Below are 14,461 nucleotides of genomic sequence, written 5' to 3' on the forward strand. Positions count from 1 at the left end.
TTTTTTTCTGGCATAAGAAGACAAAGAGAAGATGAAAACCAGCTGTGTTTCCCTGCCCATGGCAAACACCAGCCTTTCCATCCTTACTGTCATGCCTGACATCAGCACTAATTGAAACAACATCCCACTCACCTTTGCCATGTCTGGCAGAGGTTGCAGCTCTTTCTATTGCATCCCTCTAGCTGTCAAGTCAACAGAACCTGTGTCACTCAAGGAAAAGTAATCTTTTACCTGCTTTGCCATGCTCATGGCAGCAGCAATGCAGATGCCAGCAGCTGATGCCCACAAGGACAGCCAGCCTGGACTTCTTTTCATTACATATCTTTGTCCTGATGTCCTTCTAGAACCTGGAACATTTCTCCATCTCACCAGAAGAGGGCAGGAGGGGTCCAAGTTGAGGGCACACTCTCCTTTTTTTCTGGCATAAGAAGACAAAGAGAAGATGAAAACCAGCTGTGTTTCCCTGCCCATGGCAAACACCAGCCTTTCCATCCTTACTGTCATGCCTGACATCAGCACTAATTGAAACAACATCCCACTCACCTTTGCCATGTCTGGCAGAGGTTGCAGCTCTTTCTATTGCATCCCTCTAGCTGTCAAGTCAACAGAACCTGTGTCACTCAAGGAAAAGTAATCTTTTACCTGCTTTGCCATGCTCATGGCAGCAGCAATGCAGATGCCAGCAGCTGATGCCCACAAGGACAGCCAGCCTGGACTTCTTTTCATTACATATCTTTGTCCTGATGTCCTTCTAGAAGCTTGGACATTTCTCCATCTCAGCAGAAGAGGGCAGGAGAGTTCCAAGTTGCAGGCACACTCTCCCCTGTTTATCTGGCACTCAAAGAGAAACAGAAAATGAAAACCAGATGTGTTTCAATGCCCAGGGCAAACAGCAGCCTTTCCATCCTTACAGTCCTCCTGACATCAGTAGCAACTGAAACAACATCCCACTCACCTTTGCCATGTCTGGCAGAGGTTGCAGCTCTTTCTATTGCATCCCTCTAGCTTTCAAGACAAGAGCTCCTCTGTCACACAAGGAAAAGCAATTTTTACCTGCTGTGCCATGCTCATGGCAGCAGCAATGCAGATGCCAGCAGCTGATGCCCACAAGGACAGACAGCCTGGACTTATTTTCATTACATATCTTTGTCCTGATGTCCTTCTAGAAGCTTGGACATTTCTCCCTCTGAGTAGCAGAGGGCAGGAGAGTTCCAAGGTGAGGGCACACTCTCCCCTGTTTATCTGGCACACGAAGACAAAGAGAACATGAAAACCAGATGTGGTTCCCTGCCCATGGCAAACACCAGCCTTTCCATCCTTACAGTCCTTCCTGACATCAGCACTAATTGAAACAACATCCCACTCACCTTTGCCATGTCTGGCAGAGGTTGCAGCTCTTTCTATTGCATCCCTCTAGCTGTCAAGTCAAAAGCTCCTATGTCACACAAGGAAAAGCAATCTTTTACATGCTTTGCCATGCTCATGGCAGCAGCAATGCAGATGCCAGCAGCTGATGCCCACAAGGACAGCCAGCCCGCACTTATCTTCATTACATATCTTTGTCCTGATGTCCTTCTAGAAGCTTGGACATTTCTCCCTCTGAGTAGCAGAGGGCAGGAGAGTTCCAAGGTGAGGGCACACTCTCCTCTTTTTCTGGCACACAAAGAGAAGATGAAAACAAGCTGTGTTTCCCTGCCCATGGCAAACACCAGCCTTTCCATCCTTACAGTCCTTCCTGACATCAGCACTAATTGAAACAACATCCCACTCACCTTTGCCATGTCTGGCAGAGGTTGCAGCTCTTTCTATTGCATCCCTCTAGCTGTCAAGTCAAGAGCTCCTCTGTCACACAAGGAAAAGCAATCTTTTACCTCCTTTGCCATGCTCATGGCATCAGCAATGCAGATGCCAGCAGCTGATGCCCACAAGGACAGCCAGCCTGGACTTCTTTTCATTACATATCTTTGTCCTGATGTCCTTCTAGAAGCTGGAACATTTCTCCATCTCAGCAGAAGAGGGCATGAGGGGTTCCAAGTTGCAGGCACACTCTCCTCTTTTTCTGGCACACAAAGAGAAGATGAAAACCAGATGTGTTTCCCTGCCCATGGCAAACACCAGCCTTTCCATCCTTACAGTCATGCCTGACATCAGCACTAATTGAAACAACATCCCACTCACCTTTGCCATGTCTGGCAGAGGTTGCAGCTCTTTCTATTGCATCCCTCTAGCTGTCAAGTCAAGAGCTCCTGTGTCACACAAGGAAAAGCAATTTTTACCTGCTTTGCCATGCTCATGGCAGCAGCAATGCAGATGCCAGCAGCTGATGCCCACAAGGACAGCCAGCCTGGACTTCTTTTCATTACATATCTTTGTCCTGATGTCCTTCTAGAAGCTGGAACATTTCTCCATCTCAGCAGAAGAGGGCAGGAGGGGTCCAAAGTGAGGGCAAACTCTCCTCTTTTTCTGGCACACGAAGACAAAGAGAACATGAAAACCAGATGTGGTTCCCTGCCCATGGCAAACACCAGCCTTTCAATCCTTACAGTCCTTCCTGACATCAGCACTAATTGAAACAACATCCCACTCACCTTTGCCATGTCTGGCAGAGGTTGCAGCTCTTTCTATTGCATCCCTCTAGCTGTCAAGTCAAGAGCTCCTCTGTCACACAAGGAAAAGCAATCTTTTACCTGCTTTGCCATGCTCATGGCAGCAGCAATGCAGATGCCAGCAGCTGATGCCCACAAGGACAGCCAGCCTGGACTTATTTTCATTACATATCTTTGTCCTGATGTCCTTCTAGAAGCTGGAACATTTCTCCATCTCAGCAGAAGAGGGCAGGAGGGGTCCAAGGTGAGGGCACACTCTCCTCTTTTTCTGGCACACGAAGACAAAGAGAACATGAATACCAGATGTGGTTCCCTGCCCATGGCAAACACCAGCCTTTCCATCCTTACAGTCCTTCCTGACATCAGCACTAATTGAAACAACATCCCACTCACCTTTGCCATGTCTGGCAGAGGTTGCAGCTCTTTCTATTGCATCCCTCTAGCTGTCAAGTGAAAAGAACCAGTGTCACTCAAGGAAAAGTAATCTTTTACCTGCTTTGCCATGCTCATGGCAGCAGCAATGCAGATGCCAGCAGCTGATGCCCACAAGGACAGCCAGCCTGGACTTCTTTTCATTACATATCTTTGTCCTGATGTCCTTCTAGAAGCTGGAACATTTCTCCATCTCAGCAGAAGAGGGCAGGAGGGGTCCAAGGTGAGGGCACACTCTCCTCTTTTTCTGGCACAAAAAGAGAAGATGAAAACCAGATGTGTTTCCCTGCCCATGGCAAACACCAGCCTTTCCATCCTTACAGTCCTTCCTGACATCAGCACTAATTGAAACAACATCCCACTCACCTTTGCCATGTCTGGCAGAGGTTGCAGCTCTTTCTATTGCATCCCTCTACCTGTCAAGTCAAAAGCTCCTATGTCACACAAGGAAAAGCAATCTTTTACAAGCTTTGCCATGCTCATGGCAGCAGCAATGCAGATGCCAGCAGCTGATGCCCACAAGGACAGCCAGCCTGGACTTATTTTCATTACATATCTTTTTCCTGATGTCCTTCTAGAAGCTTGGACATTTCTCCATCTCAGCAGAAGAGGGCAGGAGAGTTCCAAGGTGAGGGCACACTCTCCTCTTTTTCTGGCACAAAAAGAGAAGATGAAAACCAGATGTGTTTCCCTCCCCATGGCAAACACCAGCCTTTCCATCCTTACAGTCCTTCCTGACATCAGCACTAATTGAAACAACATCCCACTCACCTTTGCCATGTCTGGCAGAGGTTGCAGCTCTTTCTATTGCATCCCTCTAGCTGTCAAGTCAAGAGCTCCTCTGTCACACAAGGAAAAGCAATCTTTTACCTGCTTTGCCATGCTCATGGCAGCAGCAATGCAGATGCCAGCAGCTGATGCCCACAAGGACAGCCAGCCTGGACTTCTTTTCATTACATATCTTTGTCCTGATGTCCTTCTAGAAGCTGGAACATTTCTCCATCTCAGCAGAAGAGGGCATGAGGGGTTCCAAGTTGCAGGCACACTCTCCTCTTTTTCTGGCACACAAAGAGAAGATGAAAACCAGATGTGTTTCCCTGCCCATGGCAAACACCAGCCTTTCCATCCTTACAGTCCTTCCTGACATCAGCACTAATTGAAACAACATCCCACTCACCTTTGCCATGTCTGGCAGAGGTTGCAGCTCTTTCTATTGCATCCCTCTAGCTTTCAAGTCAACAGAACCTGTGTCACTCAAGGAAAAGTAATCTTTTACCTGCTTTGCCATGCTCATGGCAGCAGCAATGCAGATGCCAGCAGCTGATGCCCACAAGGACAGCCAGCCTGGACTTCTTTTCATTACATATCTTTGTCCTGATGTCCTTCTAGAAGCTGGAACATTTCTCCATCTCAGCAGAAGAGGGCAGGAGGGGTCCAAAGTGAGGGCAAACTCTCCTCTTTTTCTGGCACACGAAGACAAAGAGAACATGAAAACCAGATGTGGTTCCCTGCCCATGGCAAACACCAGCCTTTCCATCCTTACAGTCCTTCCTGACATCAGCACTAATTGAAACAACATCCCACTCACCTTTGCCATGTCTGGCAGAGGTTGCAGCTCTTTCTATTGCATCCCTCTAGCTGTCAAGTCAAGAGCTCCTCTGTCACACAAGGAAAAGCAATCTTTTACCTGCTTTGCCATGCTCATGGCAGCAGCAATGCAGATGCCAGCAGCTGATGCCCACAAGGACAGCCAGCCTGGACTTCTTTTCATTACATATCTTTGTCCTGATGTCCTTCTAGAAGCTGGAACATTTCTCCATCTCAGCAGAAGAGGGCAGGAGGGGTCCAAGGTGAGGGCACACTCTCCTCTTTTTCTGGCACACGAAGACAAAGAGAACATGAATACCAGATGTGGTTCCCTGCCCATGGCAAACACCAGCCTTTCCATCCTTACAGTCATGCCTGACATCAGCACTAATTGAAACAACATCCCACTCACCTTTGCCATGTCTGGCAGAGGTTGCAGCTCTTTCTATTGCATCCCTCTAGCTGTCAAGTGAAAAGAACCAGTGTCACTCAAGGAAAAGTAATCTTTTACCTGCTTTGCCATGCTCATGGCAGCAGCAATGCAGATGCCAGCAGCTGATGCCCACAAGGACAGCCAGCCTGGACTTATTTTCATTACATATCTTTGTCCTGATGTCCTTCTAGAAGCTGGAACATTTCTCCATCTCAGCAGAAGAGGGCAGGAGAGTTCCAAGGTGAGGGCACACTCTCCTCTTTTTCTGGCACAAAAAGAGAAGATGAAAACCAGATGTGTTTCCCTGCCCATGGCAAACACCAGCCTTTCCATCCTTACAGTCCTTCCTGACATCAGCACTAATTGAAACAACATCCCACTCACCTTTGCCATGTCTGGCAGAGGTTGCAGCTCTTTCTATTGCATCCCTCTAGCTGTCAAGTCAAAAGCTCCTATGTCACACAAGGAAAAGCAATCTTTTACAAGCTTTGCCATGCTCATGGCAGCAGCAATGCAGATGCCAGCAGCTGATGCCCACAAGGACAGCCAGCCTGGACTTATTTTCATTACATATCTTTTTCCTGATGTCCTTCTAGAAGCTTGGACATTTCTCCATCTCAGCAGAAGAGGGCAGGAGAGTTCCAAGGTGAGGGCACACTCTCCTCTTTTTCTGGCACACGAAGACAAAGAGAAGATGAAAACCAGATGTGTTTCCCTGCCCATGGCAAACACCAGCCTTTCCATCCTTACAGTCCTTCCTGACATCAGCACTAATTGAAACAACATCCCACTCACCTTTGCCATGTCTGGCAGAGGTTGCAGCTCTTTCTATTGCATCCCTCTAGCTGTCAAGTCAAGAGCTCCTCTGTCACACAAGGAAAAGCAATCTTTTACCTCCTTTGCCATGCTCATGGCAGCAGCAATGCAGATGCCAGCAGCTGATGCCCACAAGGACAGCCAGCCTGGACTTCTTTTCATTACATATCTTTGTCCTGATGTCCTTCTAGAAGCTGGAACATTTCTCCATCTCAGCAGAAGAGGGCATGAGGGGTTCCAAGTTGCAGGCACACTCTCCTCTTTTTCTGGCACACAAAGAGAAGATGAAAACCAGATGTGTTTCCCTGCCCATGGCAAACACCAGCCTTTCCATCCTTACAGTCCTTCCTGACATCAGCACTAATTGAAACAACATCCCACTCACCTTTGCCATGTCTGGCAGAGGTTGCAGCTCTTTCTATTGCATCCCTCTAGCTGTCAAGTCAAGAGCTCCTGTGTCACACAAGGAAAAGCAATTTTTACCTGCTTTGCCATGCTCATGGCAGCAGCAATGCAGATGCCAGCAGCTGATGCCCACAAGGACAGCCAGCCTGGACTTATTTTCATTACATATGTTTGTCCTGATGTCCTTCTAGAAGCTGGAACATTTCTCCATCTCACCAGAAGAGGGCAGGAGGGGTCCAAGTTGAGGGCACACTCTCCTTTTTTTCTGGCATAAGAAGACAAAGAGAAGATGAAAACCAGCTGTGTTTCCCTGCCCATGGCAAACACCAGCCTTTCCATCCTTACTGTCATGCCTGACATCAGCACTAATTGAAACAACATCCCACTCACCTTTGCCATGTCTGGCAGAGGTTGCAGCTCTTTCTATTGCATCCCTCTTGCTTTCAAGTCAACAGAACCTGTGTCACTCAAGGAAAAGTAATCTTTTACCTGCTTTGCCATGCTCATGGCAGCAGCAATGCAGATGCCAGCAGCTGATGCCCACAAGGACAGCCAGCCTGGACTTCTTTTCATTACATATCTTTGTCCTGATGTCCTTCTAGAAGCTGGAACATTTCTCCATCTCAGCAGAAGAGGGCAGGAGGGGTCCAAAGTGAGGGCAAACTCTCCTCTTTTTCTGGCACACGAAGACAAAGAGAACATGAAAACCAGATGTGGTTCCCTGCCCATGGTAAACACCAGCCTTTCCATCCTTACAGTCCTTCCTGACATCAGCACTAATTGAAACAACATCCCACTCACCTTTGCCATGTCTGGCAGAGGTTGCAGCTCTTTCTATTGCATCCCTCTACCTGTCAAGTCAAGAGCTCCTCTGTCACACAAGGAAAAGCAATCTTTTACCTGCTTTGCCATGCTCATGGCAGCAGCAATGCAGATGCCAGCAGCTGATGCCCACAAGGACAGCCAGCCTGGTCTTATTTTCATTACATATCTTTGTCCTGATGTCCTTCTAGAAGCTGGAACATTTCTCCATCTCAGCAGAAGAGGGCAGGAGGGGTCCAAGGTGAGGGCACACTCTCCTCTTTTTCTGGCACACGAAGACAAAGAGAACATGAATACCAGATGTGGTTCCCTGCCCATGGCAAACACCAGCCTTTCCATCCTTACAGTCATGCCTGACATCAGCACTAATTGAAACAACATCCCACTCACCTTTGCCATGTCTGGCAGAGGTTGCAGCTCTTTCTATTGCATCCCTCTACCTGTCAAGTGAAAAGAACCAGTGTCACTCAAGGAAAAGTAATCTTTTACCTGCTTTGCCATGCTCATGGCAGCAGCAATGCAGATGCCAGCAGCTGATGCCCACAAGGACAGCCAGCCTGGACTTATTTTCATTACATATCTTTGTCCTGATGTCCTTCTAGAAGCTGGAACATTTCTCCATCTCACCAGAAGAGGGCAGGAGGGGTCCAAGGTGAGGGCACACTCTCCTCTTTTTCTGGCACAAAAAGAGAAGATGAAAACCAGATGTGTTTCCCTGCCCATGGCAAACACCAGCCTTTCCATCCTTACAGTCCTTCCTGACATCAGCACTAATTGAAACAACATCCCACTCACCTTTGCCATGTCTGGCAGAGGTTGCAGCTCTTTCTATTGCATCCCTCTAGCTGTCAAGTCAAAAGCTCCTATGTCACACAAGTAAAAGCAAACTTTTACAAGCTTTGCCATACTCATGGCAGCAGCAATGCAGATGCCAGCAGCTGATGCCCACAAGGACAGCCAGCCTGGACTTATTTTCATTACATATCCTTGTCCTGATGTCCTTCTAGAAGCTTGGACATTTCTCCATCTCAGCAGAAGAGGGCAGGAGAGTTCCAAGGTGAGGGCACACTCTCCTCTTTTTCTGGCACACGAAGACAAAGAGAAGATGAAAACCAGATGTGTTTCCCTGCCCATGGCAAACACCAGCCTTTCCATCCTTACAGTCCTTCCTGACATCAGCACTAATTGAAACAACATCCCACTCACCTTTGCCATGTCTGGCAGAGGTTGCAGCTCTTTCTATTGCATCCCTCTAGCTGTCAAGTCAAGAGCTCCTCTGTCACACAAGGAAAAGCAATCTTTTACCTCCTTTGCCATGCTCATGGCAGCAGCAATGCAGATGCCAGCAGCTGATGCCCACAAGGACAGCCAGCCTGGACTTCTTTTCATTACATATCTTTGTCCTGATGTCCTTCTAGAAGCTGGAACATTTCTCCATCTCAGCAGAAGAGGGCAGGAGGGGTCCAAGGTGAGGGCACACTATCCTCTTTTTCTGGCACACGAAGACAAAGAGAACATGAATACCATCTGTGGTTCCCTGCCCATGGCAAACACCAGCCTTTCCATCCTTACAGTACTTCCTGACATCAGCACTAATTGAAACAACATCCCACTCACCTTTGCCATGTCTGGCAGAGGTTGCAGCTCTTTCTATTGCATCCCTCTAGCTGTCAAGTCAACAGAACCAGTGTCACTCAAGGAAAAGCAATCTTTTACCTGCTGTGCCATGCTCATGGCAGCAGCAATGCAGATGCCAGCAGCTGATGCCCACAAGGACAGCCAGCCTGGACTTCTTTTCATTACATATCTTTGTCCTGATGTCCTTCTAGAAGCTGGAACATTTCTCCATCTCAGCAGAAGAGGGCAGGAGGGGTCCAAGGTGAGGGCACACTCTCCTCTTTTTCTGGCACACGAAGACAAAGAGAACATGAAAACCAGATGTGGTTCCCTGCCCATGGCAAACACCAGCCTTTCCATCCTTACAGTCATGCCTGACATCAGCACTAATTGAAACAACATCCCACTCACCTTTGCCATGTCTGGCAGAGGTTGCAGCTCTTTCTATTGCATCCCTCTAGCTGTCAAGTCAACAGGACCTGTGTCACTCAAGGAAAAGCAATCTTTTACCTGCTTTGCCATGCTCATGGCAGCAGCAATGCAGATGCCAGCAGCTGATGCCCACAAGGACAGCCAGCCTGGACTTCTTTTCATTACATATCTTTGTCCTGATGTCCTTCTAGAAGCTGGAACATTTCTCCATCTCAGCAGAAGAGGGCAGGAGGGGTCCAAGGTGAGGGCACACTCTCCTCTTTTTCTGGAACACAAAGACAAAGAGAACATGAAAACCAGATGTGGTTCCCTGCCCATGGCAAACACCAGCCTTTCCATCCTTACAATCTTCCTGACTTCAGCAATAATTGAAACAACATCCCACTCACCTTTGCCATGTCTGGCAGAGGTTGCAGCTCTTTCTATTGCATCCCTCTAGCTGTCAAGTCAAGAGCTCCTGTGTCACACAAGGAAAAGCAATCTTTTACCTGCTTTGCCATGCTCATGGCAGCAGCAATGCAGATGCCAGCAGCTGATGCCCACAAGGACAGCCAGCCTGGACTTATTTTCATTACATATCTTTGTCCTGATTGACCTTCTACAAGCTGGAACATTTCTCCATCTCAGCAGAAGAGGGCAGGAGGGGTCCAAGGTGAGGGCACACTCTGCTCTTTATCTGGCACTCAAAGAGAAAGAGAAAATGAAAACCAGATGTGTTTCCCTGCCCATGGCAAACACCAGCCTTTCCATCCTTACAGTCCTTCCTGACATCAGCACTAATTGAAACACCATCCCACTCACCATTGCCATGTCTGGCAGAGGTTGCAGCTCTTTCTATTGCATCCCTCTAGCTTTCAAGTCAAGAGCTCCTGTGTCACACAAGGAAAAGCAATCTTTTACCTGCTTTGCCATGCTCATGGCAGCAGCAATGCAGATGCCAGCAGCTGATGCCCACAAGGACAGCCAGCCTGGACTTATTTTCATTACACATCTTTGTCCTGATGTCCTTCTAGAAGATTGGACATTTCTCCCTCTCAGCAGCAGAGGGCAAGTGAGTTCCAAGTTGAGGGCAAACTATCCCATGTTTATCTGGCACTCAAAGAGAAAGGGAAAATGAAAACCAGATGTGTTTCCCTGCCCATGGCAAACACCAGCCTTTCAATCCTTACAATCTTCCTGACTTCAGCAATAATTGAAACAACATCCCACTCACCTTTGCCATGTCTGGCAGAGGTTGCAGCTCTTTCTATTGCATCCCTCTAGCTGTCAAGTCAAGAGCTCCTGTGTCACACAAGGAAAAGCAATCTTTTACCTGCTGTGCCATGCTCATGGCAGCAGCAATGCAGATGCCAGCAGCTGATGCCCACAAGGACAGCCAGCCTGGACTTATTTTCATTACATATCTTTGTCCTGATGTCCTTCTAGAAGCTGGAACATTTCTCCATCTCAGCAGAAGAGGGCAGGAGGGGTCCAAGGTGAGGGCACACTCTCCTCTTTTTCTGGCACACGAAGACAAAGAGAACATGAAAACCAGATGTGGTTCCCTGCCCATGGCAAACACCAGCCTTTCCATCCTTACAGTCATGCCTGACATCAGCACTAATTGAAACAACATCCCACTCACCTTTCCCATGTCTGGCAGAGGTTGCAGCTCTTTCTATTGCATCCCTCTAGCTTTCAAGTCAAGAGCTCCTGTGTCACACAAGGAAAAGCAATCTTTTACCTGCTGTGCCATGCTCATGGCAACACCAATGCAGATGCCAGCAGCTGATGCCCACAAGGACAGCCAGCCTGGACTTATTTTCATTACATACCTCTGTCCTGATGTCCTTCTACAAGCTGGAACATTTCTCCATCTCAGCAGAAGTGGGCAGGAGGGGTCCAAGGTGAGGGCACACTCTGCTCTTTATCTGGCACTCAAAGAGAAAGAGAAAATGAAAACCAGATGTGTTTTCCTGCCCATGGCAAACACCAGCCTTTCCATCCTTACAGTCCTTCCTGACATCAGCACTAATTGAAACAACATCCCACTCACCTTTCCCATGTCTGGCAGAGGTTGCAGCTCTTTCTATTGCATCCCTCTAGCTTTCAAGTCAAGAGCTCCTGTGTCACACAAGGAAAAGCAATCTTTTACCTGCTGTGCCATGCTCATGGCAGCAGCAATGCAGATGCCAGCAGCTGATGCCCACAAGGACAGCCAGCCTGGACTTATTTTCATTACATATCTTTGTCCTGATGTCCTTCTACAAGCTGGAACATTTCTCCATCTCAGCAGAAGAGGGCAGGAGGGGTCCAAGGTGAGGGCACACTCTGCTCTTTATCTGGCACTCAAAGAGAAAGAGAAAATGAAAACCAGATGTGTTTCCCTGCCCATGGCAAACACCAGCCTTTCCATCCTTACAGTCCTTCCTGACATCAGCACTAATTGAAACAACATCCCACTCACCTTTGCCATGTCTGGCAGAGGTTGCAGCTCTTTCTATTGCATCCCTCTAGCTTTCAAGTCAAGAGCTCCTGTGTCACACAAGGAAAAGCAATCTTTTACCTGCTTTGCCATGCTCATGGCAGCAGCAATGCAGATGCCAGCAGCTGATGCCCACAAGGACAGCCAGCCTGGACTTATTTTCATTACATATCTTTGTCCTGATGTCCTTCTAGAAGCTTGGACATTTCTCCATCTCAGCAGAAGTGGGCAGGAGGGGTCCAAGGTGAGGGCACACTCTGCTCTTTATCTGGCACTCAAAGAGAAAGAGAAAATGAAAACCAGATGTGTTTCCCTGCCCATGGCAAACACCAGCCTTTCCATCCTTACAGTCCTTCCTGACATCAGCAATAATTGAAACAACATCCCACTCACCTTTCCCATGTCTGGCAGAGGCTGCAGCACTTTCTATTGCATCCCTCTAGCTGTCAAGTCAAGAGCTCCTGTGTCACACAAGGAAAAGCAATCTTTTACCTGCTTTGCCATGCTCATGGCAGCAGCAATGCAGATGCCAGCAGCTGATGCCCACAAGGACAGCCAGCCTGGACTTATTTTCATTACATATCTCTGTCCTGATGTCCGTCTAAAAGCTGGAACATTTCTCCATCTCAGCAGAAGAGGGCAGGAGGGGTCCAAGGTGAGGGCACACTCTGCTCTTTATCTGGCACTCAAAGAGAAAGAGAAAATGAAAACCAGATGTGTTTCCCTGCCCATGGCAAACACCAGCCTTTCCATCCTTACAGTCCTCCTGAAATCAGCAGCAACTGAAACAACATCCCACTCACCTTTGCCATGTCTGGCAGAGGTTGCAGCTCTTTCTATTGCATCCCTCTAGCTTTCAAGTCAAGAGCTCCTGTGTCACACAAGGAAAAGCAATCTTTTACCTGCTTTGCCATGCTCATGGCAGCAGCAATGCAGATGCCAGCAGCTGATGCCCACAAGGACAGCTAGCCTGGACTTATTTTCATTACACATCTTTGTCCTGATGTCCTTCTACAAGCTGGAACATTTCTCCATCTCAGCAGAAGTGGGCAGGAGGGGTCCAAGGTGAGGGCACACTCTGCTCTTTATCTGGCACTCAAAGAGAAAGAGAAAATGAAAACCAGATGTGTTTCCCTGCCCATGGCAAACACCAGCCTTTCCATCCTTACAGTCCTTCCTGACATCATCAGCAACTGGAAAAACATCCTACTCACCTTTGCCATGTCTGGCAGAGGTTGCAGCTCTTTCTATTGCATCCCTCTAGCTGTCAAGTCAAGAGCTCCTGTGTCACACAAGGAAAAGCAATCTTTTACTTGCTGTGCCATACTCATGGCAGCAGCAATGCAGATGCCAGCAGCTGATGCCCACAAGGACAGCCAGCCTGGACTTATTTTCATTACATATCTTTGTCCTGATTACCTTCTAGAAGCTTGGACATTTCTCCCTCTGAGCAGCAGAGGGCAGGATGGGTCCAAGGTGAGGGCACACTCTGCTCTTTATCTGGCACTCAAAGAAAAAGAGAAAATGAAAACCAGCTGTGTTTCCCTGCCCATGGCAAACACCAGCCTTTCCATCCTTCCAGTCCTTCCTGACATCAGCACTAATTGAAACAACATCCCACTCACCTTTGCCATGTCTGGCAGAGGTTGCAGCTCTTTCTATTGCATCCCTCTAGCTTTCAAGTCAAGAGCTCCTGTGTCACACAAGGAAAAGCAATCTTTTACCGGCTGTGCCATGCTCATGGCAGCAGCAATGCAGATGCCAGCAGCTGATGCCCACAAGGACAGCCAGCCTGGACTTATTTACATTACATATCTTTGTCCTGATTTCCTTCTAGAAGCTAGAACATTTTTCCATCTCAGCAGAAGAGGGCAGGAGGGGTCCAAGGTGAGGGCACACTCTCCTCTTTTTCTGGAACACAAAGAGAAAATGAAAACCAGATGTGTTTCCCAGCCCATGGCAAACACCAGAGTTTCCATCCTTAAAGTCCTCCTGACATCAGCACTAATTGAAACAACATCCCACTCACCTTTCCCATGTCTGGCAGAGGTTGCAGCTCTTTCTATTGCATCCCTCTAGCTTTCAAGTCAAGAGCTCCTGTGTCACACAAGGAAAAGCAATCTTTTACCTCCTGTGCCATGCTCATGGCAGCAGCAATGCAGATGCCAGCAGCTGATGCCCGCAAGGACAGCCAGCCTGGACTTCCTTTGATTCCTTCCCTTTGGATCAGCGTCCTTCAGGAAGGCGGAACATCTCTCCAGCTGAGCAGCAGAGGACAGCAGGGCTTCGTTGTCTGGGCATGTTCTCTTCTGGCCCTCTGGCCCTCACAGACACAGGAGGAGGACACAGAGGCTGCTGTCACACAGCCAGCCCTGCCTCTCAGGTCAGCTCTCAGGCCATCCTCTCTCCCCTCAGCAGCAGCTCACTGTTCTGCACTCCTCTGGCCTGGGCTGGCAGAGGTGTGCAGCAGTTCTGCTGATCTCCCAGTGCTGGCCATGTCTGCAGTGCCTGTGTGAAAGACACAGGAAGCTGCCAGCATTGCACTGCTCTGCTGTGCCCCTGCCATCACCGAGTTTGCTGTCAGCAGCTGCTGCTACACGTCCATTCAGGCACAGGCCTTTCCTTCCTGGCCCTCTTTCCCCCCCTCTCTCCTCTGCTCTCTCTCGTGCTCCCCTTTGGCCTGGGCTGGCTGAGCAGTGCAGGCCTTGTTGTTGCTCCCTGGGCCAACTACGTCACGGTTCCCCGTGACTCTGCCAGCTGCTCTGACACAGCGACTGCGTCCTCAGTGTGGATTCCAGAATGCGACAGACGTCCAGAGAAGACTTCCAGGGCTGATTGGAACATGCT

This window comes from Phasianus colchicus, chromosome Z (assembly GCF_987193195.1).
Source record: "Phasianus colchicus chromosome Z, bPhaCol1.hap1.1, whole genome shotgun sequence".
In the NCBI taxonomy this organism is placed as follows: Eukaryota; Metazoa; Chordata; class Aves; order Galliformes; family Phasianidae; genus Phasianus; species Phasianus colchicus.